We start from the raw sequence: 26,468 nt of genomic DNA on the forward strand, positions 1-26,468 counted from the left end.
TTCCCATTAATTCTCTGTATTTTTCAATAATCTTAAGCACTCGAGCAGTCTGTGCAAAATTTTACCCAAATGAGACGCTTTTTCAAATTTTGGTAGCATTCTGATGATCCATTAATTTTTGATATTTTTAAGTGATTTTCACGATCAATTTTACAATTTTTAATGATATCTTCTTTGCGAATATTCATTTCTGGCTGTGTATTACTTAAACGTCGATATTGTCAGAATTTTTACTTTGGCTTTCAACCATTATTATTGCATATTATATTTGTTGATTGATCTACCTATAATTTTATAACTAATTAATCCACCCTAATTTTTCCTTGTTTCAGGCGAGTACAAATTTCCTTCCAAAAATGATGAAGTATGAACTCGCGTATGTGAATAAGTAAGTACATAATTTTATAATCCTTATAAGAAAAGTTACATAAGTCACTTCTACACCTGTGTCCTTTTATTTTTAATAGCAAATCAAAAAAAATTTCTAAAATTACAGAATTAGAAAATCAGCTGAAATAATTATTGTCCATGATGTTTGAATCTAGGTGATCTGAATTTCCGAATACGAATTTTGGAAACAGTAGGTCAAATTTTTGAGTTCACAAACGATGTTGATTTCTAATGAATTAAAAAAAAATCAAACTCGGGTCAAAAATAGGAAAAAAAATTATAATTTTACCAAATAGACGAAGAGAGATGAAATTTGGCGTGTGTCCTGTTCTCATCGACCCTCCAAATCAATTGGAATTGGTTTCGAACCATTTTGAGTGGTACCTCCGGAGCACCCGAGCAGATTTTTGAAAAGTGAACTATCTCCACAACATTTTACTCAATTGAGTTGAAATGAAATTTACTTAGTATCTACCCCATTTTTAATATGCTGAGTCGATTGGAAGTGGTTTCAGTATGTTCTGAAGCCAATTTTCGATTCTTTCCAGAGATTTCAAATTGCTCTAAAATGACCGAAAATAGACTTGAAAATGTGTAACCTCAGGGAGGCTGATTGGACACTCTCTCAACCAAGTGTTTCTTTAAAAGTAACGTAGGTACTTAGAGAACCGTTTTCAAATGCAAAAATGTCAGAATTAGTTTGTTTTTTTCTAGATACAACCTCACAGAAGGTGCGATAAACAAGTAAATATTGCATCACCCTTGAAATCTGAAGCTTTTTATTTGAAAAATATCTTCCCATAATTTATATTATGTTATTCAATCTTATTTTAATATTGAATTCGATTCGAGTGTTGACTAAAATTTTATGTTACTTTGAGAAGCATTTGCAAGCATTTAATCTTTAGTTGCGGTTTTCAGTACACTATTACATAATTTACGAATATGGCACATCATTACCAGGTACACACGTTTTTGTTTCCTTCTGACACTGGTAACTCATGACATGGCCATCGGCTTGACCCTTACCAAGACAGTAATAGTAATGATATTTCCATGCACAATTGACTACTGTGAATTGTTTTGTTACGCCTCCGCCACATTCTGTTGATAAATTTATATTTGCTTGCGTGCAGTATGGAAATCCATCTAAAAATGGTTCGCCTGAGGCTGTGGTTCCAGTTTTTCCACCTATGCTATTGCACCATGTTTTCAATTTTTGTTTACTGTCGCAATATCTTGTAGGGTCTTCCCTGAAAAAAAAATTCACAGAGATTAAGACGTAGTTTGCAATGGTATTTTATTTGTTAAGTACCTACCTTATAAAAATTTGGAATGAAAAGTTTGACTGTAAAAAGTGAAGCTAAAATGCTGGATGAGACAATCATCAGAAAAATTGTCATTTTCACATTCGATGTAAAACTTTAAAATTTAGATATGCGAACATGAGTTTCAATTTTTTAGCTGAAAATTAACTCGTGCTTTGTGGCGATAAACTAAAAATCGTGGTCGTTTTTGAGCTTGGCAAAAATAATTTTTATTTTGCCTGCTGGCTTGATTAAGGATTATTAGCACTTGATTGAAGACGTGGCAGCTTTAAAAGAATTGTTATGTATCTTACCCTTTGAAATCGTCGAATTCCTTTTCAGTTAGACCCGATGAACAAAGAAAGAAATAGGATAATTAACATCAAAAATGTACTGATCACTTTCAGTTTCATTACCATCATGATCGTGTGATGAATTCCAATTTGAATTTTGCGAATGATCACTCACTGATGGTCCATCACAGTATGACTATTGAACTAGGTACTGTAATTTTTCCAAATTGGCTTTCCTTTATTTCATTACAACAATTGCTTTTTCATGATGTCATGGTTTGTTTTTTCTTTGCTTCATTAATTACCTAATTAAATACCTACTTTGGCACTTGGTGATAGCTATAAATTTTTATTATTGTTGAAGCTTTTCATTGTAAAATTTATGTACCTAATGTTGTAGGTACCTAGTTCATTGAATTAATTATTTGATTGCACAGATGAACGTTGGTGAGATGTTTCGTCAACATAGTGCGTTGAAATGAAAATTTATTAAGGGTGTAGTTTAGTAGGTAAATGAGTAGGTAAAATATGACGAATTCTATTTTCCAAATTACGCAAAAACGGGCGAATGGATCTGGCTCATTTTTGGATATGTTGTTTAGAAAGGTTATATCTCGGCGAGTACGGAGCTGTTTTTTTAAAATTTGCTTTAGAATGTAAGGAGGGAAATATGCCTAAGGGTGACTCGCATTAGAGTAGTTTGATGTACCCTAATTCGGGTAACACTGATTAAGAGCGTCGGTCGCGGCTATGAGCCTACGAGCGACGCTGGCATCGTGGCAGTCTGTTTTCAGTAATATTCAGGCGGTCAGTTTTTTATGTGTTCTTTTTTATCATACTCGCGGATCCTCCGAAGTTTGAATGTGTCTTAGTTTTAGTCTATTATTTTATAAGTGGTTAAGAGGTATTTTCCTCATTTATTATTTGTGCATTCTTTTATATATTTTCTTTATTGTGTGTAATCGATATTGCCGATAAGGCATTAATATAAGTTATACTCGAGCGTGCTTTTACTGTTATTGTGTCGTACGTGAAATTATATCTAATCACTGGGGTAAGTGCCCTTCGGGCTTGGACTTATATCTACTCAATTGATACCTTCAGGGTATCGTAACGGCTCTCTATAACATTGGCACCCAATTCCTTAACTTGCAAGTTGTTAAGTGTCACGAAAAGTTCAACTTTTCGTCTGCGCGCTTGTGTATTAGGTACTGTATACCTATCCTATACGGTGAATAATATCACCAATAAAATATTTTAGTGCTACTGTACAAATACATTCTTTAAAATAAAAGCATCGTGTATTTTTCCAGAAGCACCAAAATCCAAATTTGGTGAAAACGTGGTAACGGTTTCTGCTGCACCCACGCCGCACCCACCCACCCGACGTTTTTGCACCGACCGTTGTGCCGTAGCCGCAGCCGCCGCGCAACGAACTCGTCGCCTGATTGTTCTACTACGAACAGACCTACGAATATTCGCGCCAAATTTCGCGCACTTTTTACTACCTGTACCTCGTGGATTAAGTTGTTAATATTATAACATTTTTTATACCATTTTGTATCGCTGTAATTTTAGTAACAAATATATGTATCATCTTCGAAATAAAGAAAGGAAAAACCTAAACGAAAAAGCACTACAAAATCGTTATCAAAATAAACCAATAAAAGAAAAACCAAACAAAATACCTACAGCTCAAGTAAAAAATTATCAAGACGATATTAATACTCCTAAAACAGCCGAAATGACTCGTGACGATAATATCGATGAAAATGAAATTACACAAGAAGACTTATCATTCAACCCTGACGAAGAAGTCAACTCTGATCTATTAGCAAAAAAACTAAAAATGACCTGGGTACTAGAAGGTCGAAAGATGAAGAAAGTAGTAGAAACACAAATTGCGCAACAAAATCAAATTACAGATTTAAAAACAAAAACCGAACAACTTTCTAAATTACAAGAATCAACAGCTGCATGTGCTAGAAAAGCACACGAAAGAGCGAGAAATTACGAAAAACGAGCAGATGAATTAGAAGGTTGGGCAAATGACTACGTGGAAAAGAATAATAAGTATAAAGATGAAACAAAAGAAACCATAAGAAACATACGTACAGATTTATATAATCTCGCTCAAGAGGTACAAGACGTAGATGAGGCTAGAGAAAATTTAGCTAACACCGTTCTTGAGGAAGCTGAAATAAGCAAACAAACTATCAAAGAATTGACAAAATTAAAAGAAGATTTCAAACGTCAAACCCCCTGTCGTGGAGGCCACAGGGGCACAAAATTAGATTTAGTCTTCCTATCAAAATCAAATATTCGATTTTATGACCATAATAGGCTGTTTCCACATGAATTCATCAGACGTTTTGAACGTCACACTCGTAATACGAGCATTAATGATGATTTTAAAGCCGAACTATTTTGTTCATTAGTCGAAACATCGGACAAAGATTCATGGGTAAACAATTTAAGACCAGAAGACACCTACGAAGAAACAAAAGAATGTTTCCTACGATTCTACTGGAATGATAGAGCCCAAAATGATATGATCGAATTATGCGACAAAGCGGAAAGGGGCAGTAGCTTCCAGGACATTACTGGCCAAATGATTAGACTAACATACGCGTTAAGCCACGTAGAGACCAAATCACCCGAACAGGTGATTAAAACAATGATTCAAAAAGTGCCATTAGTTTTTCAAGAAAGGTTGAAAGAACCCGGTCAGACAATAGAACAATTTATAGAAAAAATACGCAAATTAAGCGAAGAAGATATCGATTTAACACAACGTCGTAGGTTCAAAGTGGACAAACACATGACAAATGTAACCCCACCCACACCCGACGCAATGGCATTTATGAATATGATGAGTATGTTTGCCGGTGCGATGCGTTTTCCACCGCCGCAAAACCTCCAATATCCACCTCCGCGATACTTACAACAAGGTCAAAATTTTTACAATACCCCTCAGGGGTATAGATTAACATATGATGGATCATACCCACATGGCGTAGCAATGAATAGACCACCCAGAAACTATAATAGAAATGGACAACCTAGATACAATAATCAAAATAGACAATCACGTCAAAACGCAATCCAACAAGGTCCGACGATTACCGAAATCAATACTGATGCTGAAAATAAAAATAAAAATAACAACGCAATTGCTCTACCATTGAACCAAATTTCATATGATTGTTATGGAAATCCGTTTTACCCCAGTTACCCGAATTTTGGACAAATGGTCGATCCAAATTTTGATCCATACTCTGATTTAAATCACGATCAAACTTGGGACGAAATACAATACCCGCCACAAATGCCAAATTATGGCTACCCATATTTTCAACAAATGCCTACAGATGCGAACGTCGCAACCCAAGGTACACAAGGAGGAGGAGCTACGGTTACTGAAATTTCCAATAATGGTCAAAATACGCAAACATTACCTGTTAACAATGTAGGCGCTACAATGCAACCTACACCAGGAGTAATAAATATGCCGTATTCACAAACACAACAGGGAACTACCCAAACCCAAACGACAGAAGTAAAAATACCGCTAAAAACAGTACATACTACTCAAGCCGAAACAAAAGTTACCCAAACTACGGGAAACAAATAATGCTAGGTGAAAATGGGGAATCTCCTAGCAAACACCAACCCAAACCGTCAATATTTGAGAGATATTTTTGGATAGGAGATGGTTTAGAACACCATTTAAGACGTGGCAAAGAAAGATTTGCCAAAGACATGCCTCGATATTTACGAGACCAAATACCCCTTGAAGAATTATACAAAATATTATTGAATGTAACATTCCCAAAAAATGCTACAATTATTCTATCAGCAGCACAATTAGAACTAAACTACTCCAGAAAACCCTACGCAGTAGAAGAACGAGAACTTCATAACATCATTGAGTTATTGCTCGAACAAGAGCCCCTACACATTATTTTAATTTTCCCAGTGGTAAAACCCTGTAAACCCGGAGAAATTGGTGTACCTCTAAATAGATATATAGCATATCGCGATATGTTTGTAGCACTAGCTGAACACCCAAAAATCACATTTTTCAGACACTTATGTTGGAACTTCTTAAATTTGGAAATCATAACCCCCGAAATAGGGGACGATTATTATCGACCAATGGTCGATCACAAAAAGAAAATCATTCCAAAACCAGAGAGATTCTATTATTCAGTACCATTCGAAAAATATTACATGCACCTAGACATGTACCAAGAAATTTACGAACAAACAAAAGAAGCCCTAGAAAAATGGGAAAATAAACGAATATGGTTCAACGATCCTTTAACTGGGGAGAATAAACAAAAGCAAAAAAATGAAACAGACAAAGAGCCAAGTTATGAACCAAAACCAGTAGTTAACCTACATCCAAACGTAATAGATACTCACATAAATATTGATAACTTATCGATGAAAAAATTAGTGTATCTACTAGCACAAAAAATAGAATGTCTTCCCGAAGATGGTGAATACGAACGTAGAATAATAGATAAGGATGGAAACGCTACATTCCAAAAAATTACGTATTATAAAAAAGCAAGGGCAGGCCAATTATCAAAACCTGCAAAAGAACAAAAATTCCAAGGAAAAAAATATCTCAAATTACGAGAAGAACTACAAGACATCTTCGATGACGATTTAGATGAGGATAATAATTTTAAGAACAAAAAAATAATGTTAGACGTAAAAAACGTAGAAACCGAAATAAAAGAACCAGATAAAAACAACGAAAAGATCAAAGAACCTGACAAAGAAAAAGAAGTAAAACTGGTTGAAAATCTAGAATTCACACATTTTAAACCAGGACAACCACGTCCGGGCACAGATGAAATGATAATATCAGAAAATACTGAAGATGTCGCAACTGTAATCCCAGTATTAATAGGTGATAAACCTCTGGCGATGCTGTTGGACTCTGGGGCACTCCCCAACGTAATCACTAAACCAGTTGTAGAATATATTACACGAGAACACCCAGCCTGGATAAATTATATACCACTCAAAAGAGAAGTACTACTAAAATTGGCAAACAACGAACCAATACGTACCATGTCCAACATGGTCGAAATTTGTATGCGTGTAGGAACGCAACTTATACATGCACCATTCTACGTAATGGACTGTCCAAGTAGATCCATAATTATGGGACGAGTCGCGATGCGATATTTAAACATTGAACCAAGAATAAAAAATGGAAAGAATTACGCTAACTGCACATTAAAAAATGGCAAAAAACTCAGAATTCCCTATTTAACGGAAGATGAATACAGAGATGCGCTCGCCGTATTTAAAATTAGATTATTCAATAAATACAAACACGAAACCATACACAAAATAAAATCAAAAACAGGATTTTTAGACGATGATTGGGCGCACGAGCACCAGAAAGCTATAGAAACTTTTAAGAAAAATCTAAAAACTGATTTAGATGCATTAATTCAGAATGGTGAAATAACCAAAGAAGTAGCAAATGATGCATGGAAAAAAGCAACTGCGTACTGCGATATTTTTAGCAACAACCCAGGTAGATATGTAGGAAAACCAATATCATTCGAATTTGATAAAAACCCCGCACTTGGACCTTGGAGAGGTGAAAAATTTCGCCCATCACAAAAAATAATCGAAGCACTACGCAGAACTATTGCAAAAATGATCAAACTAGGCATAATTCGCCCATCAAAATCAAAATACATAAACACAGTCGTACCCGTAATTAAAAAGAACGGAGATATAAGACTGTGCTTGGACGCAGACGAACTAAATAAATTATTGAAAGCAGTATTCACTGAACCAAATCCAGTCGAACAAATTATATTCGAAAACCAAGGTGACGAATACTTCTGTACACTTGATTTCACTGCCGGATTTTGGCAAATTGTTTTAGACGAAGCCTCAAGAAAATTTACAGCGTTCCAAGTTTGTGGACAAGTATATGAATTTTGTCGTCTGCCTTATGGACTTAAAATTTCAAGTGGAGAATTCGTCCACATGATCAATCAAGTGATTCCAGACAAGGAAGGAATAACAAAATTCGTTGATGACGTAAAAGTATAGGGAAAAACATTCCAAGAAACATTGGAAAGATTACTGCTTGTATTTGAAGCAATTCGTAAAAATGAATTAAAATTAAATCCAAACAAAACACAATTTTTCCGCAAATATGCGGACCACTTAGGTTTCGTAATTTCAAAAGATGAAGTTGCGAAGCAAAATGAAAAAATTACCAAATTTATGGAATTTGTGAAAAAACACACTCACAAGGGTAAATTTGCATGCAAAACAGTAAAGGAAATTTTAGCTCTAGTAGGACTAACTGGTCTATACAGAAACTTTATTGATGAATACATGCAGATATTGGCACCTATCTACAAACTAACTAGAGCCAACACAAATGTAAAATGGGATAAAGAGCAAGAAGAAGCATTCGAGAAACTCAAAACAGAGTTTTGCAAAGATTTTAAATTAAAACCACCACCAAAAACCGGAGATTTACACTTAGATACGCACCTCACTGAAGATGCCATGAATGCAGTCTTGTTCTATATCGACAAAGATAGTCAAAAACAAATTTGTCTATTCGTCTCTATTGCATTCGAAGAACACCAAAAACACTTCACCTTATTCGATAAGGAAATGATGTGCATGGTACAAGTACTAAAAAAAGTACAAATGTGGGTAAACGGACGTGTTATCCACGTAAGGAAAAATTTGAGCTCAATTGTAGGCAGATATCGAGAAATGGTACAAACTCATCGTAAGGCCGCATACTGGATCACGTGGCTAAATTGTTTTGATCTAAAATATACAGATGATAAATCCCAACGCATGTTATATGCGATGAAAGCTAAAGAATTAGAATTGAAACACTTTCGCACCGAATTAAAACCTTACGATGTAAATACTATCGAAGAAGATACTGAAAAACTATATAAAAATCTAAATGACATTCCTAAATATCAAATGACCGACACAAAATGCAACGATATAATGACGATACTTAAAAAACAACCAGACTCCAAAAAAGAATTAGAAAAACAAAAACGATTAGCTAACAAATTTGTAATAAAACATATGAACATACGAGAAAAAACAGAAGAAGGAATAACTACAGAGGCAGATGAACCAATCGAAGACAATGTAAAAAAGAAAGAAATTTTATTAAAAATCCTGGAAAATGGGGCAAGGGTCCCATACCTCCCTGACCTATTATTTTATGATACAGTTGATCATTTACACCACCGATATGGACATATTGGAGCGGCTAAACTAGACGTCATATTTCGACGTACATATTATCATCCAAAGTCATTGGAATACATTCGCGATATTACAAATTCTTGCATAATCTGCAAGGTAAATAAAAACTATGCTAATCCAAAAGTCATCGAATTTGGATCAATTGAAGCATACGCTCTTGGAGACGTATTCTCCGTCGATATTTATGGACCCATCCCAGCCGCCCAAAACAACCCAAAATACCTGTTAATCATAAAAGACATATTTTCGGGAAAAAACTGGATCAGAACAATGATGAATATTCAAACCACTAGCGTATGTACAGCTATGCAAACAGTACTAACGGATGTAAAGAAATACAACTTGAAAATTAAAAAAGTCATAACAGACAATGGATCGCAATTTATTAGCGACTCTTGGTACAAACTACTAGAATCAAATGACATAAAAATTGCCCACACGAATGCGTACAACCCGCAATCATCGTCCGTAGAAAGGACAATGAGAATTATTGGTGACAAAATTCGTGTCAAATTGAATAAAATTCAAAATCCTCACAAATCCCACTTTGGATGGCAAAAACATATTCGTGACATTGAAGACGAAATTAACAACACTCCTACCACTTTTGGTTTCACACCAAATGAGGCTTGGGGCATAAAAGACCGTTTAAGCAAAAAAATGCCACATAAAAAACACCCATATGATTTCAAATTCAAATTAGTACAATTAACTGAAAAAATGAGTAACATTGATGCTCCCTCAGTAACAACAGCAGAATGTTACACAAAAAAATTAAACATCAAAAACGATCTAATAATAGACCCCGATGGTTACGTAAGGGTAACGGCCGACGGAGCTTGCTCCAAAAATGGGAACATGGACGCCATCGCCGGAATAGGCATATGTTTCGCTCCAGATTCGTTAAGAAATGTATCTGATCGCCTCGAAGCAGAAGAGGATTTTAACTTGTCCAATAATTATGCAGAATTAATTGCCATAATCCGTGCACTAGAAATTCTAAAACATAATGAAGTTGGAAAAGTGAAAATTTACTCGGACTCAAACTACGCAATAAAAGCACTAAACGACTCCATAAATACATGGAAGAAAAATAACTGGTTAAATTCACGTAAAAAACCAGTTCACCACCAAAAACTATTTGAAAGAATTCTAGAATTAAAACAACAATTCCTCAATATAGAATTTCATCATGTCTATGCACGAAAAAGTGAATACACCAACATAATAGCTGACCATCTAGCTAAAAAGGCAGTATACACGACCGAACACAAGAAATTCAAAATTGAAGAAATGACTGAAAGGCAAATTATTGAAGCCTACATTAGGGAAAGACGAAGACTAAAATTTATTGAAGAAGAATATAGGTATAACAAAGAACATAACGATCCAACTGAATTGAACTCAGGAGATTTGGTTCTACTTACAAATCACCTACAGTCAAGCCGCGATAGGGGCATGGCTGAAAAATTTTTTCAAAAAAGAACAGGACCCTACACAATAGTAAGCAAAACTGGTATTAATTCATACCTACTAGAGCCGACTGATGAAACAAAAGATTATCGTGTCGCAAATATACGACAGCTAACATTATTTTTAACACAAGCCGAAATAGACACAATGAAGACAGAAAAATGTCTACAATCATATATGGACCCTAAGGAACTAATGAAGAGAATTTGCGAATTTCTCGAAAGATATAAAAACTCTTCACAAGAGGAAACATCTAGCGACAGTGAACCTGGAATAGAAAAAATTCACAAAATTAAAGTTCCAGATAATGTAAAGAAAAAACTAATGTCTGAAGCAACGAAAATTGTAACAAAACGATTGCTCGCAGCAGCCCGTGAAGAAAGAAAACTAAAAAGAGAAGCGAAACGCGAAGAACTCCTCAAAAAAGGGGAAGAAATGCCTAAAACCCCTAAAATAATAAAGAAAACTAAGAGCGAAAAAGCAGAAGCAAAAAAGAAGAAAAAACAAAAACAAAATAATGAAAACGAACCGAAACCTGAATCTCAAACCAACTCAAATACACCACCAATATCAGATTCACAAAAAAATAAAAATTCACAAAGTAGTGAAAGCGAAATTCCTATTTCGGAAAACAAATTAAGAAAATCAACTCGAATTGCGGCTAGAAAGATGAGGATGGGTTACGAACCAAAACGTACCTATCAAAGAATAAACCAGATTCAATTTCAAAATGAAATAGAAAAATGCCATCATGACTACTACAGTAACTATCCAGATGAGATTCCTGAAAAAGAATTGATTCGAAAAATGGATGTAGGATACGTAGATAAAATGATAGACGAAGATGAACCCAATGAATCGGAAGAGGAAGAGCTTGTAGAGGTAAAAAATATTACAACGAACACGGATGAAAAAACATCTGATACAGAGATGTCGGATGATTCATTATCATCTGAAGAAAATTGGATAAATACGTCAAAAAAGGAGAATAAAAAAAAATACTTTAACCAGTTCAAAGCATGGCTAAAACAAAAAATAAAAAAATGATAAAATAAAACTTTTATTTTTTCGAAAATGCTAAAGGCAAATAAACCTACCCTATCAAATTTTAGCAACCTTGGCTATGCAACAACCTACGTCACAACATCGTGCAAGCAACGAGTTCATCAACGCGAATGCGCATAAAAACGAACCAAGCAAACGATAACTACCCTGTGAATAAAATAGCCAAAATTTAACATGCGTAATTGTGCAGATTTGATATTCGAGCGAAATAGCTTAGTATGGATTGATGTCAAAATAGAACAAATAATTTTCGGATGCGGTAAATATTGACGAAGTAGACATAATTTGCAAAGTAGCAAAATTCAACGTGACTATTCAAGATCAAATTGGGTAAGTACCTAAACTCAAATCTATCTAAGTGAAATTATATTACGATGAAGTAACGTAAATGAATTCCCACAGCAAAGTAGCTGTACCATGTATTTTGCGATGAAAATATTGTCAAAATCAACCAACGACGATGGCAGCTCGAACTACAGGCTGAAAATTGGAAAAAACCAACCGATTCAGATCCCATCATCGGTTTATGCGCGTATTCTAGAAATCATCGCCATCGACCATCAATTCGATGTTCCAGATACACCATACCGACTTGATATCTATGTAACAACGATGGAAGATGATTTATTATATCGGAGATTTACGACTTTAATCAACGGTGAGTGAAATTCAACGCGCAAGAATTAACTTTCGAGAAGCCGAATTTATTTTTAAAATGCTAAAAATCAACGAAGATGAAGAATAATTCGACGATCATGAAACGACAATGTCTGAAGGAAGACAAAAACCAGGTTAAGCTTAAGTTGTAAATACATTAAAAAAATGTTCCTACCTAAATTAGATACGTAGAGAATAAAAACAAAAACTGTTATATAATGAATAAACCTATTTTGGTCTCAAACGCGTATTATTTCAATATAAAAGACTAACAAAATGGAAATCAATTCCACTTAATAAATACTGACTAGAAGAAAGGTAACAAAATTCGATCGACGAAGCAAAGGAAGCTAAAACTTAGAAAATAAATAACAAGTAAAAAATTACAACAAATCAAAAAAGTATATTTGGCAACAGAGCATACAAAAATTATAGTACAAAATCTAACTCGTATCAAACGAAGCAAGCTTCGACACAGCGAAATTCCTAGAAATACAATGCTCTAGCTCACTCACACATACGTTGAAATAGACGAAAAACTGCCTCGAGCATTTAATCAGAAACACACTCGTCTGAACGTCGCCGAAATATGGCTGATACAATAAGCGATGGGAACCATTCGCTGAGGTGGGGAAGAAAGAAAACACCCTCAACGCACGACGCAACACATTCGAAAGGCATTACGTATTGTCTTCTCGAGGTGCGAACTTCTCAGTGCGTATCGTCTCGCTATTTTGCGGTTTATTGTGTGTTTTATGTGCATTTTTGTAATTATTTCTATTTCCTGTGCTAAGTATCGTCGTGACTTTTGATCGAACGATTAATTTTTCGTAATTTTCAAACCAGTTTTCGCAAAATCTGTGAAAGTGTACTGTATCGCGAGTGCGTACCACGTGCATCGTAAACATGAATACGGCCAACGCTCAGATGGCTCCACCGATGTCACCAGGGGCACCAGCTCCCCAACCAACAAATCCAACACCAACGTCATCCGGCGTAATTGTACCATTATGCCCGAAATGCAATGATTCGGCCATGGTTCCAAGATGGCAACCGACCCCAATGGGTACCGGTGATACGATTACGATGACGGTGTGTCGTCATACCTACCACTACAGTTGCCTGATCGAGTCATTTAATTCGACTACAAACGTTTTCAACCAGGTAAAAACCATATTTTGTATATACCCAACTTGTGGTGCGATGATAAATATGGAACAAATTTTCCCAATGTATCCACTGACGCGTGTAATAACGCCAACGGTAACAAACAACCAGAATCTCGAATTAGAATTAAAAAGTGCGTACGAAACTGAATTAAAGATCGCCCAAGATCGTATTAGGATTTTTGAAAACAATACGCAAAGCTATATAAATAATATTAATTTACTTGAAAAGAAAATCCAGACCCTAGAACGCGAAGTAGCGGAGAAAACAAAACAATATGAGAGAGCATTACAAATCAGCACGGCCCCGAAACTGAAATTTGATATCGATAAAAAACAAACTGCACAAAATAGTGCACAATCTCAACAACAACAAGATGCTCAACCTCAAGGTCAACAATCTCTCCTAAACATCGGTAATATGAGTGCGCTCTCTGCCTCAAATAAACAGCATATTCAAAATATGCCTTACGCTCCTGAAACAAATGAATCATATGCGGAAAAAACCGCAAATAAAGATTACCGTTCGCAAGTACAAAGCAACCAAAACAGAGAACAGCATAAATTCAAAAGCCAGATGCCCACCGACAACTCGGATACGTCTGTAAAATCGGACAATAAATTCAAGAAACCATACGTACCGAACCCATCTTTTGAAAAGCAAGAACTACGACAACAAAGAGGAAAAACTCGTCGTGACGAAGAAAAGTACCGAGATTGAACTAGATCACCTCTAAACGACTACGACAAAACGCCCAAAGCCTACGAACAATCACAAAGAGGCGGATACTCGAATAAGAGAATATCATATCGAAAAAATAGATTCGAACCAAAGGCAATACCTGACCCAAGCGGAAAACCCTTATTTCGACCAGCGGCGGACAAATCGCCTGATATGAAGAAACAACGAAAAAATGAGGAATCGACGCTCCAACAAAAGAAAAATCATGAAAGATTTTTTAGACGATATGCTATTGATTCGAATACACTGAAACCATTCTACCCATTGAACTCATACCCTTTCCAATACACGGCACTGGGCATATTCAACCGACATGGATTACCATTTACCGCCATAGCCGCGCAAGACGTGCTTATGGTAGGAGATGGGTATATTTATGGGATGATAAATTACATCTTAAAAGATAAAGAATATCGAGATAACATACATCCGGATTTATATGGACGCGACTTAAGCATCGACGTATTAGCTCCTCTTTTGGGCGCAATGAGAACACTACCCCCTCGAATGATGATAAGCATTGGAAATTGGGACGCTTTCGACGGAATGTCAGCGAACCATTTCTACGATCAGTTTCATAGAATGATGAAGGCTTTCAGAAAAAGAGGGGTACAGGAAGTGTACATATTACCATTAATCACATATCCGGATCAGGATGAGTCAAGTTTTAACGACATTAATTCAACGATTCAGACCAACTGGGATGATGTACTACAAGGAACCGTAAACTTGATGGAACCGGAACCCTATTTCGACAACATACGACCTATTGTGGACGAATATGGCCCGATGTTCAAAACAGAACAATTTGCTGACTTCGTACAAGTAGTACGAGAGAGTTTCATACCACCTGCACCCGAAAACTCAGACGAGGAGGAAAACAATGAAACTCATCATGATAAGGATAAACGATCTCAAACATCGGGCAACAGCCGCCGATCGTCGTATGCATCGGAAAAAACCGAAGAAAAACAGATCATTGATGATGAAATGACAGGAAGAAACTCGGAAACTACCGAACAAAAAACAAACGAGCCAAATAAAGACAAAGTAGTCAAATCACAAACCTATGATATCGGTGCGGGAAAATCGCTAAAAATTGAAGCAATAATCACACCACAACCGCCGATACAAACAACCCCAGAAACTAAACACGAGCGAAAAGTATCAGTCTCCAAAATAGGAAAATTAGAAGACAATACTACGTCACCAGGACCGAGCACGTCCAATGCGAGCCAAAATAGCTCTCTTAATAATTCTTTCCAGGACAACGCCTCCGCAGCATCCACACCCGGACCAAAAGGAGATGCGAGTGTCAACACAGAAGAAGATTTGGACGCGACGATAACTGAAGGATAAGTCGTATCGTATAATTATTTTATTACTCGTTAGTACACTCGTATTGGAATCACGTATGACCATTTCGTCGTAATAAATTAAAAAAAAATATAAAACAGTAGATATCTGTGATACTATGAAGTAAAAGTGTAGATATCGAAAAATTCAAAAAAGGATTTCCAAGGAGAAAAGCCACAGGCAATTAACTTTGAAAAATTTTCCAATACGAGCATAAAAGTACCAAAACAACGTCTCAAATATAATATTTCGTAGTTTTGAAAATTTTTTTTTTTTTCTCTTCCTTTCAAATATTTTTCAAAAAAAATGAGTGCTGTATTAGGCAATTTATTTAAACATATGTATTAATATTTGTTTTGTTTGAATTGAACAGTTTATGTAAAATCTCCATGGTACGTCGAGAGAGAGCCAGGGAATCGCCCGGCTCAGGCGAATGCGCCTAAGAAGATATTGGACTCGTCCTCAACGTTTAACGATCGTTGAAAAAACTATAGCGACGCAAAATCCCGCTGGAAAATAAATTGTTGGAAACTACGTAAACTGTTACAAGATTATAATAATTTTTTTTTTTTTTTTGTGTTAGTTTTGCCTTTTGATTTCGAGTCGTAATTGTTATTATGTGATAAACAAAAGGTGCAGTTGACCTTACAGTAATTATGGCATTTTTTATTATTCAAAAAAAGACGACTCGCCATGTATTTTATTGGCATTAAGTTAGTGTATAAATTGCATACTGATTAATACGCCGAAAAAGTCGCTATTTTGCGATATAACATATCGATTTGGTTTGTTAGACCATAAATCAGTAACTGTTCACGATGCCTCGTCGTCTCTCTACAATCCTAATACGTAGGGGGGACAAATAAATTGAAGATTTTTGATCGACGCTCTAATACTATTCTGTATTGAAAAACTTTGTGTCGCAAACAAGATGCACCTGCTACTATGCGCCGAGTGGGTTGCGTTCTCTGTTATTCGATCTTGATCGATTGCAGTGGCGTGGCCGCTCGGTGCAGGTTCGCGGTGTCGCTTTTGTTATGCACCGTGGGACCAAATTTAAGTTCGTTTACCCAGCCTCAACTGACGTAAACCACGGGGGGCAGAGGTAGGACATCCTAAATAGGATAACGAGTCACTGTGTGGCATATCTCTTCCTTGTATTTACCGTGCTTTCCTCCGGTGGTGGACTCAACTGAGTAAACCAACGGAAGGGGCATATGTAAGGAGGGAAATATGCCTAAGGGTGACTCGCATTAGAGTAGTTTGATGTACCCTAATTCGGGTAACACTGATTAAGAGCGTCGGTCGCGGCTATGAGCCTACGAGCGACGCTGGCATCGTGGCAGTCTGTTTTCAGTAATATTCAGGCGGTCAGTTTTTTACGTGTTCTTTTTTATCATACTCGTGGATCCTCCGAAGTTTGAATGTGTCTTAGTTTTAGTCTATTATTTTATAAGTGGTTAAGAGGTATTTTCCTCATTTATTATTTGTGCATTCTTTTATATATTTTCTTTATTGTGTGTAATCGATATTGCCGATAAGGCATTAATATAAGTTATACTCGAGCGTGCTTTTACTGTTATTGTGTCGTACGTGAGATTATATCTAATCACTGGGGTAAGTGCCCTTCGGGCTTGGACTTATATCTACTCAATTGATACCTTCAGGGTATCGTAACGGCTCTCTATAACAAGAATAAAAATATTTTGGGATTCAAAGTTACGTAATTTAGGGTGATTTTCATGCCAGCATTACTCATTTATGAGACCATATTTCAAAAAACCGAGCTCGTACTCGCCGAGATATAACCTTTCTAAACAACATATTCAAAAATGAACATTATTTGATCATTTTTGAGCGTGAAAAATGGAAAATACGAACACTATTTTGCCGAATTTTCATGGATTAACGGCGCCATGACAGTAAGCAAATTTCCGTTTGTTTACGTATTTTAGTTGAAGCATTTTCAATAAAGAGAGCGTTTGTGCAGTTTTTGCAATTTTTGCATTTTGAGAACGGTATTTTTCGTTCTTTTCATTACAAACCCTTCTGGCCACATTAATTTCAACTCAAAATCAAAAACAATTTCGTAATGTTATCAATTATCACTTCGAAGTAAAAAAAATTGCATTTATTCTTGATATAATTAATAATTTTCATTAATGTATTCCAAAATAAATTTCACGCTGTTTCAACAACCAATAAACCATGTAGGTACCTTACCTACATACTACCTGCTTACATTTTATTCACTCAAGTTTATATGTGGGGTGCTTATCGACTTGCATTTATTCAGATTCAAAGTAAGTGAAAAAATTTACCAATTTTGAACAAACTGAAAATCTCAAAATTATACCTCTCATTATTTCATTTCAAAAATTTATTTCCTTGTGAACTTTCCCAAAATGCCCAGTCCACATCTTGTGAGTGTAGGTACTTTATTTCTCAACATTCAAAGTGTGATCTCTCGAAAACTAAGATGGCAATAACGGGCAAAAAACACAATTGAATACAGGTTTGGTTTTCAGTTTCAGTTGAATGTCTTCTCAATAGGCGAAGTTTTATTTAATTTTGTCTGTATTTTTTGTAATTTTACTGAAATTTCATCCACTTTTGATGATTTTTATTTCTCACTAATTAATGATTGGGTAATTTTAATGTTTTTTTGAGTGTTTCTACACACATCTTCAACACTTCTTCATAAATTTTAGGCGAATGTTGTTGAATATTCAGATTTTTTTGTGATTTTCATGTTGTTAGGTAATTTTAACAATGTTTTAAAGAATTTTTGCAAATTTTATCTTTGTACTTGACAGAAATGTTATCCATTCTTCAATGATCTTCAGCAATTTTATTGCTTTTGAGTCTTTTTGTGTCATTTTGACATGTTTTTAACACTTTTCGTAGGTATATTTTTGGGAACTGTGATAGAATTTACTTCATTTTTTGGAAGTGGGTATACCATGTTTTTAGAGCTTTTACTTGTGTTTGAAGAAGTTTCAACAATGTTTTTTGCTATTCTTGTTCAATTTTGATTATGACAAAACTGGTTTTTTGAGAATGTTCGAAGAATTGAGCCCGAAATTGGGTTTGCATTTGTGGGATTTTTAAAAAAGTTTGCGGAGAATTCAAATATTCCAACGAAAATATTTTGTTGGGCATTTTCGGAAGACTATATCCTATCTGAGCTCAAAATTAGGTCTTGATTTCCGAAATTTCTGAAAAAGGTGTCATGCGACCTGTAGAAATATGTTAAAGTATAGGCAAAAAATTACTATCAAAACTTTTTTCGAGCATTTCAGAAAAATTTTTAGCCAAAAACTTGATCACGATTTCAGAAGTGTTCGAAAAAAATGACATACCACCTTTTTTAAAATTCCCCTTTTTATTTCAAAATTGCCAATCAGAAGTCATGCCAAACTTATTCAAATTGTAAAAAAAAAAAAATTGTTGTGAACATGGGTATTTTATTTTTTTGGAAAAAATCTAACTTTTTTGTAAAAACTGTAAAACAGGCCCATCTTTTGCTAAAATTGCCAGAAAAAATTTCCAGAAGTCTATTTTGTTTAAAACCAAAATCCTCAAAAAGAACTTTAATTTTGGCCAAAATTGCAAAAAAATCCTACTTTCTCTATTGAAGTTGCAGAGAAGACTCATTTTGAGCAATGAGGGGGGGGGGGGGTCGGAAACAGCGTACAAATCATTTGATTTTTTTTACGAAACGTTTCTCAGCGAGCTGTTTTAAATTTTTTTGTCAGATCGTCTAGATTTTTTCAGAAGTGGTTTTTTTTCAAATTATCCCAAAAATTTGAAGCTTGCTTGATTAGGTGATGGATGATTAAAAGGAGAATCGCTCTAAATAATCTCATTCCAGAGGGTATAAGGTTCTGTTCTTCTGTTTCCAAATTTGCCAAAGTTGAAAAGTGTAATTTTTTTGGAAAAAGTTGTCAAAAGCGTCGATTTTTGGCTAAATAATCAAAAAAGTATCCATTTTGGTCGAAATTATCAAAAAGTGATTATCTTGGTAAAATTCTCTAAAAGGGCCAATTTTGGTCAAAATTGTCAAACATTCCTACTCTTGTCAAGGTTGGCCAAAAAAATCTTGTTTTTTCCAAAATTGTCAAAAAATTCTTGTTCTTTGACAAAGTTGTCAGAGAGTGTCAATTTTTGGTGAATCAATGAAAATTTGAAGTCTTCTTCCATCAGAATTCTCAGGAAGTAGTTTTTTGATAAAGTAGTCAAATGGTTGTAGTTCGTAATTTTTACCAAATTGCCAAGAGACTTTGTGTTTTATTTGCCAAAACATCCAAAAAGCAATAATTTTCGTCTTGTCGGCCTAAAAATTCCTCTCTTTGTTTTAAAATTTTCTGAAGTACCTAATTAATAAGTCCTGTTTTTTACAAACTAGCTTGAAAGCTTATTTTGTAAAATTTCATTTTCCCTCCCTCCCCCACCCCATATTTCATTTCTATATATTTCTATGACAATTTTTTGATATTTTTGAAATTTACTTTGGATTAGAAATTTGTAAGAACATTAGGTATACTTACGTATTTTAAAAAATTGAAAAAAGAAAATCATTTGGAAAATCAAACAAATCCTCCATTCATTAAAAATACTTCGTGAATGCATCCATTCAATATTATGGCACATTAGAACTGACATTAAATGAGAATGAAAATTAATTCTCCGGCCGAGCGCGTTGGTTACAATTTTCCACGACAACGTCGTGGAGAAAAAGTGGTGACGCGCTTGGCCAGGGAAATTCTTTTATTCGCGACTATCGGAAATGCATCGGGCATCGGAATTATTTTGAATAAGTATTTTTTGAAATGAAACGAAAAATTCGATTTGGCAACGCTTCATACGTATTAAATAACAACGTGTACGAGTGTGAGTGCAATAAATGGCAACAATTAATGCAAAAATGCGCACGCACAATTTTTAATAATTCGTTCAAAATACATTCTCAATAATTATTTGATTTTTCGTTCGCGAACAAATCAGTAGTTTGTCTATTGATAAAATTGAAAAGTAGAATTTTTCACTCTCGATTTGGCAGCCAAATATTTTTTAATAAAAATTACCCATTACCTATTTTCTCGGATTTTAAGAAGCTAAACTACACCCTTAAGAAAAATTGATGAATTATGACTATTATGAGTTATTCGCCATAAATTTTGAGTTAACCTTATTTGCCTTTTTTTTGAATTTTAGGATTGTGATGATCTCATATTATATGGATACTTACAATAACGAATAAGTATCGATACCTGCTAGGGGAACCATTCAAACTGACGTGTTCTGATATTTGAATGAAACTAAACTGAGTCTAATGTGCAAGTCTGAATTGAAAACTGAAGCTTTTTATTGAAAAATATCTTCTTATAATATTAATGATAAATGTTATTCAATCTTTATTCTTAATTATGAATTCAAGTGTTGACTAAAATTTGATATTACTGGAAGAAGCATTTTTGCTAGCATTTAATTTTCAGTTGGTTTTCACTTTACCTACCATACCATTAATTACGAATATGGCACATCACCATTAGGTAGACACGTTTTGGTTGCCTTTTGGCATTGGTAATTCATCACATGGCCCTCAGCTTGACCCTTACCAAGAGCGTAATAGTAATGATATTTCCATGCACAATAGACTACCTTGAGTGGTTTTGTTACACCTCCGCCGCCTTCCTTTGATAAATTTATATTTCCTTCCGCGCAGTATGGAAATCCATCTAGAAATGGTTCGCCTGAGGTTATGGTTCCCGTTTTTCCACCTATGCTATTGCACCACGTTTTCAATTTTTGGGTACAGCCGCAATATCTTGTAGGGTCTTCCCTAAAAAAAAACACAAAGATTGAATATAGTATTTAATGTTTTTTATGTCAAGTAAGTGACTTAAGGGTGCCAATTATCGACGCTTCTCTTAAATCCGACCCCCTCCCCCATCTCGCCTAATAATGCCACAAAATTATTCAAGAAATATTTTTTTATTCCTTTTTTACAGAAAAAAACTAATGAGACCAAAACCATCACTGTAAAGTCAAGTACCTAATTAGAGAAAGTCAACATAAAATTTCAAATTTTGTTTGCAGAAAAAAGCTAAAATTCTGGATTAGACAATCGTAAAAAAAATAACCATTTTGAAATTTAGATACGAAAATGTCTTGTTAATTTTTGAGATGAAAAGTTATATTCGTGCTTTGTGGCTAAACTAAAAATCATAGTGGTTTTTGAATTTGGCGAGAATAATTTTTATTCTGCCATCTGACTTGAGTGTGGATGGATTACCCATTCGGTACCGCGGACGAGTATACTCGTCCAACTAGTGCATGGCCCTTTTTACCATGGACACTCGTCCAGGGGTCATTTCATTTCAATTTGACCCAGGTTTTGACCCCATGTCTTTCGATTTTGTTCATATTTTTTTCACATGACCTACCCACCCAACTACTTGAAAAAAAAACACCGCAATAATCTCCCCAGCCCCCTCGAGGGCCCAGTGGGGAGCGTTTGTTTTGCCCTAGCAATTTCCTGAAGTATTCCACTTCGGGAGCTCATAACTTTTCCGCTTGAAAACTTATTGACTCGAAAATAATTTCACAGTTCAAAATGGCATCCAAATTTGATTCAAAAACGTTCATGTAAAAGTTGATAAAATGTGTATAAAAGTTCAAAGTTGAAATTTAAACTTTCACAGAAAGTTCAACTTTGGACTTTTGAGAAATTTTATGAACGTTTTTGAATCAGCTTTGGATGTCCTTAAAAACTATGAATTTAGTTTTGAGCCAAGTTTTATAGCGGCGAAGATTACCATGTTCATAAAAAGACCTATAATGGGAAATATTCCAAAATTATTGGCATGCTACCTACCTATTGAATTTTCCAAAATTAATATTTTGCAGCTTCAAATGCCCCGGGACATAAAGTGTGATGCATTTTTAGACAGGGGAGAGAGTGGAGATTTGGAATCTGTAAAAAAAAAAACAAAAATACGTATGTTCTTAAAAACCTGCTATTCACCCGAATTTCCATTTTTTCCAACCCCCCTTTCAATGCCCGGAAAAGGGTTGATAGCTTAGGTTTTTCTTCAATGTACCTCAATTTTTGAATTCTTTGAACTTTCAGTTTTTTAAAAAGTATAAAATCATCAATTTTGGATGAGCCGGTGATTATTTATGGATTTTTTTCCAAAACCTCCATAAAATATTCAATCATTAGAAAATTCACGTGGTATTTAATAAGGCAAAAAAAATGAATCGAGAAGGTACCAGATGGGTTAACAATATTGGATTGGCTGAAAATATGGCCACTAAAAAAAATTATTTAGAATCTTACCCTTTGAAAGCGTCGAATTCCTTTTCATATAGACCCGATGAAGAAAGAAAGAAGTACGATAACATCAAGAACGCACTGATCACTTTCAGTTTCATTACCATCATGATCGTGTGATAAAGTTTAATTTGGATTTTGCAAAAAATCATTCACTGATGATACTCTATCAAAAGTATGACTTGAACTGCTATTATGTTTCCAATTGTGCTTTCTTTTATTTCATTACAACAATTGCTTTTTCAAGGTGTCGTAGTTTTTAATTATTTTTTGCTTTTTTTATAATTGAATATACTTTCGCACCTGGTGACACCTATAAATTTTTTATATTGCTGAAGCTTTTGTAAAATTTATGTTATATTGTACGTATAAATACAAACAGTTCGTTGAATTATTTAATTGCACAGATGAATGTTGGTGAGATATTTTGTCAACCAATGCAACATACAGTGTGTTAAAATGCAAATTTTTAAAAAAGAATTAATAAATTATGGGCTATTTGCCAGTTTTAAGGAGGGGGGGGGGTTTAGGAATGCGAGGATCTCATATGGATATCTACGATATCGAATATTGATACATGGTGGAACAATCGTGTTACTTTTGTTACTTATATCTGCTATCGAAATGTAGTTTATGAAAAACAAAATCAAATGAATGAAATGTCGTATCAAAAAAGTAAGTTTAAATTCAGAATCAGCACTTCTGAAAACTTAGCAAACCATAAATGTCGCACGAATTTTGACATTTTTTTCATTTGTGGACCTGTTGTGTGGTAGGGGAGAGGACGGCCTGTCTCAATGATGTTAGTTGAAATTCGAAATCAGCACCTTTAAAACCCCAGCAAATTGTACTAATTTGACTTTTTTTTTTTTGAAGACCTGTTGTAGGATGGGGGGGGAGGGAGGCGACTCGTTTCAAAGCAGTAACTTGAAATTTGAAATCAGCACCTTTGAAAGCCCTGCAGCCAGTTGAGTTAAACTCCCTGTATATTTGTAATTTTAAACTCTTTTTTTTAGAGCCCCCCCCCACTTAATAGGCACCCTTTTTTTAGAGCCCCTTCCCCACTTTAAGCACCCCCTAAAAAAGGCGTTTAAGCATATTTTTTCAAATAAATTGAAGAATTTATATTTGAAACCCACTAGCAGAGCTCGATAATTTTTCATTTGATTTTTCCTGTAACTTTCAAAATTGAGCTATTTTGGGCCAAATTCTGAGATTTTTACTTCTCGTTGAAATCGTGAAAACGTGATTTTAAAAATCTCAGAATTTGACCCAAAATAGCTCAATTTTGGAAGTTACAGGAAAAATCATATGAAAAATTATCGAGCACTTGCTAGTGTGTTTCAAATGTAAATTCTTCGATTTATTTGATAAAATATGCATAAAAGCCTTTTTTTAGGGATGCCTAAAATGGAGTAAGTACTCTAAAAAAAGGGTTCAAAATTACGAATATACTGGGAGCTTGATTTAACTTTTTCATCTAGATCATTGAATATATATCTCATAACGACGCAAATCGCAGGTTTCTAGTTTCCCAGGGGTTCTCAAAATATCGAAATTGCGAAAAATTGGAAAATTGTATTTTTGAGTACCAGCGCAAAATTTTATTGAGCTTGAAATGTGGTAGGATGAAGGTCTTTCAGATACAAATGAACTGTAAAAAGCGTTTTAGCGGGGCTCAAAGGGGTATGTTCAAAATGGTGGTTTCAAAATTTTCCAAAAATCAACCCCCCCCCACCCAATTTCTGCCCGAAGGTCCAAAATAGAAAAATATCTTCGCATTACGTTTATCGGATTCAAACAGATATTTTACGGTAAAAAAGTTTTTAAAAATACTGAATACTTAATTACTTACTACTCAGTGGTTCCTAAAATTATATTTTTGTTCACTACTCTCTTGACCGGGAAGGGGAGGGGGGATTTAAACGGACAAAAAGGGTGATATGGATATTTATTTATAAATTATGTTTTCGATGGTGCAAAATATCTTCAACTCTAAAATGAATATTAAGCCCCCTTCGCACGTTACAGGCTGAGGATAAGCCCCCATATAGCAAAGTAAAAGCTGAGGGCTTGCCGTTCAAAATTTAGAAAAATTGGGCATGGGTGTCAAATTTTACGTTTTCTGAGCTGGTGATTCCCAATCTGATAATATTTTGCCTTCAAAATCAAAACGTTACCAAAATTGAATTTTATTGAAAAATATCTTCTTTTTCTTCTTCTTGTATTATTTAATATTTGAAGTTGAATATGAACCATCACATGATCTTATTCAACCATTCAATGGTGTAAAGTAAAATTCGATATTATCAACTGAAAGAAGCATTTGCTAGGTAGCATTAAATTTTTAGTTGGTTTTCAGTTATCCTTTAAATTACGAATAGATATGACACATCTTTATCAGGTTCACATGTTGTTTTGATTTTCTCAATTTGAGATAGGTATCGAAATTTGGATTGAAAACATAATTGTTCATTTCAATTCATCCACAACCTAATTGGCAATTAGTAAGGTTGCAATATCTGTAATTACCTGAGACATTTTCAAAAATATTCAGCATTCAATGAATATGATTGATGATTGTGCTTCGCGAACTAAATTTGATTGTTTACTCCATAGGTATCTCATTTATTTCGGTAATATTGTACTTACAGTTAGACTAGATAAAATAAATAATTTTATTATCAATAATAAATTAGAAATAATAAACTAAAATTAGTTACATGATTGAAGATACATCTGCAAGTACACGATATTATACTGCAATTTCCAAATACTTCGCATTCACTTTTTTGGTTGAATACTACGTACCACATTTTTTTTTGGCAGCATATAGTAACTGATTCGCAAGCACTAAATAATCGTCGTCATCGGTCACATAGTTCATCACGGTATTCGGTTTGTATCCCTTACCGAGGATAAAAACTCCCGCGTTTGCATTCCATGAACAAAGGAGCACGGTGACCGGCTTCTTGAATATTTCTCCACACTTTGATTTTAATTTAAGAAATAAGCATATGCATGTTGGAAACCCCTTCACTTGGGGTATTTTTCCGTTTGTGAATTTTGATCTTTTACCCAGCATATTGCATATGGTGTTTAACTCGTCGACATTTCCGCAATGTTTTGTGACATCTTCCCTGAAAAAAAAAAAAAATCATAGATAAAGGTTTATTATTATTTTTGTCATTTCACATGGAATGTTGGGAACCATAAGGTATTTAGTATTTACAGACTGGATGAATGAGTTGAAGAAGTGACCCTCGAAAGTAAAGATTTAAAATGAACAAAAAGTAGATAAAAGTGCTGGGAATAATGTAGGTAGAAAAAACAATGATTCAATTTTTACTCGAGTACGAGTTGATCAAAATTAAATTATTAAAA

General features: G+C 34.7%; 1 protein-coding gene across 2 annotated transcripts in view; it reads left to right on the plus strand.

Annotated features, from left to right (window-relative positions):
- The window catches only part of LOC135849189 (uncharacterized), a 373,560-nt gene that overhangs the window by 330,876 nt on the left and 16,216 nt on the right, over positions 1-26,468 (plus strand). For both annotated transcript variants that reach the window (XM_065369494.1, XM_065369495.1), the window contains one exon: positions 333-388. The gene's annotated coding sequence lies outside the window, so the exon portion shown is untranslated. The remainder of the gene's footprint in view (positions 1-332; positions 389-26,468) is intronic.

Source organism: Planococcus citri, chromosome 5, assembly GCF_950023065.1.
Source record: "Planococcus citri chromosome 5, ihPlaCitr1.1, whole genome shotgun sequence".
Taxonomy (NCBI): domain Eukaryota; kingdom Metazoa; phylum Arthropoda; class Insecta; order Hemiptera; family Pseudococcidae; genus Planococcus; species Planococcus citri.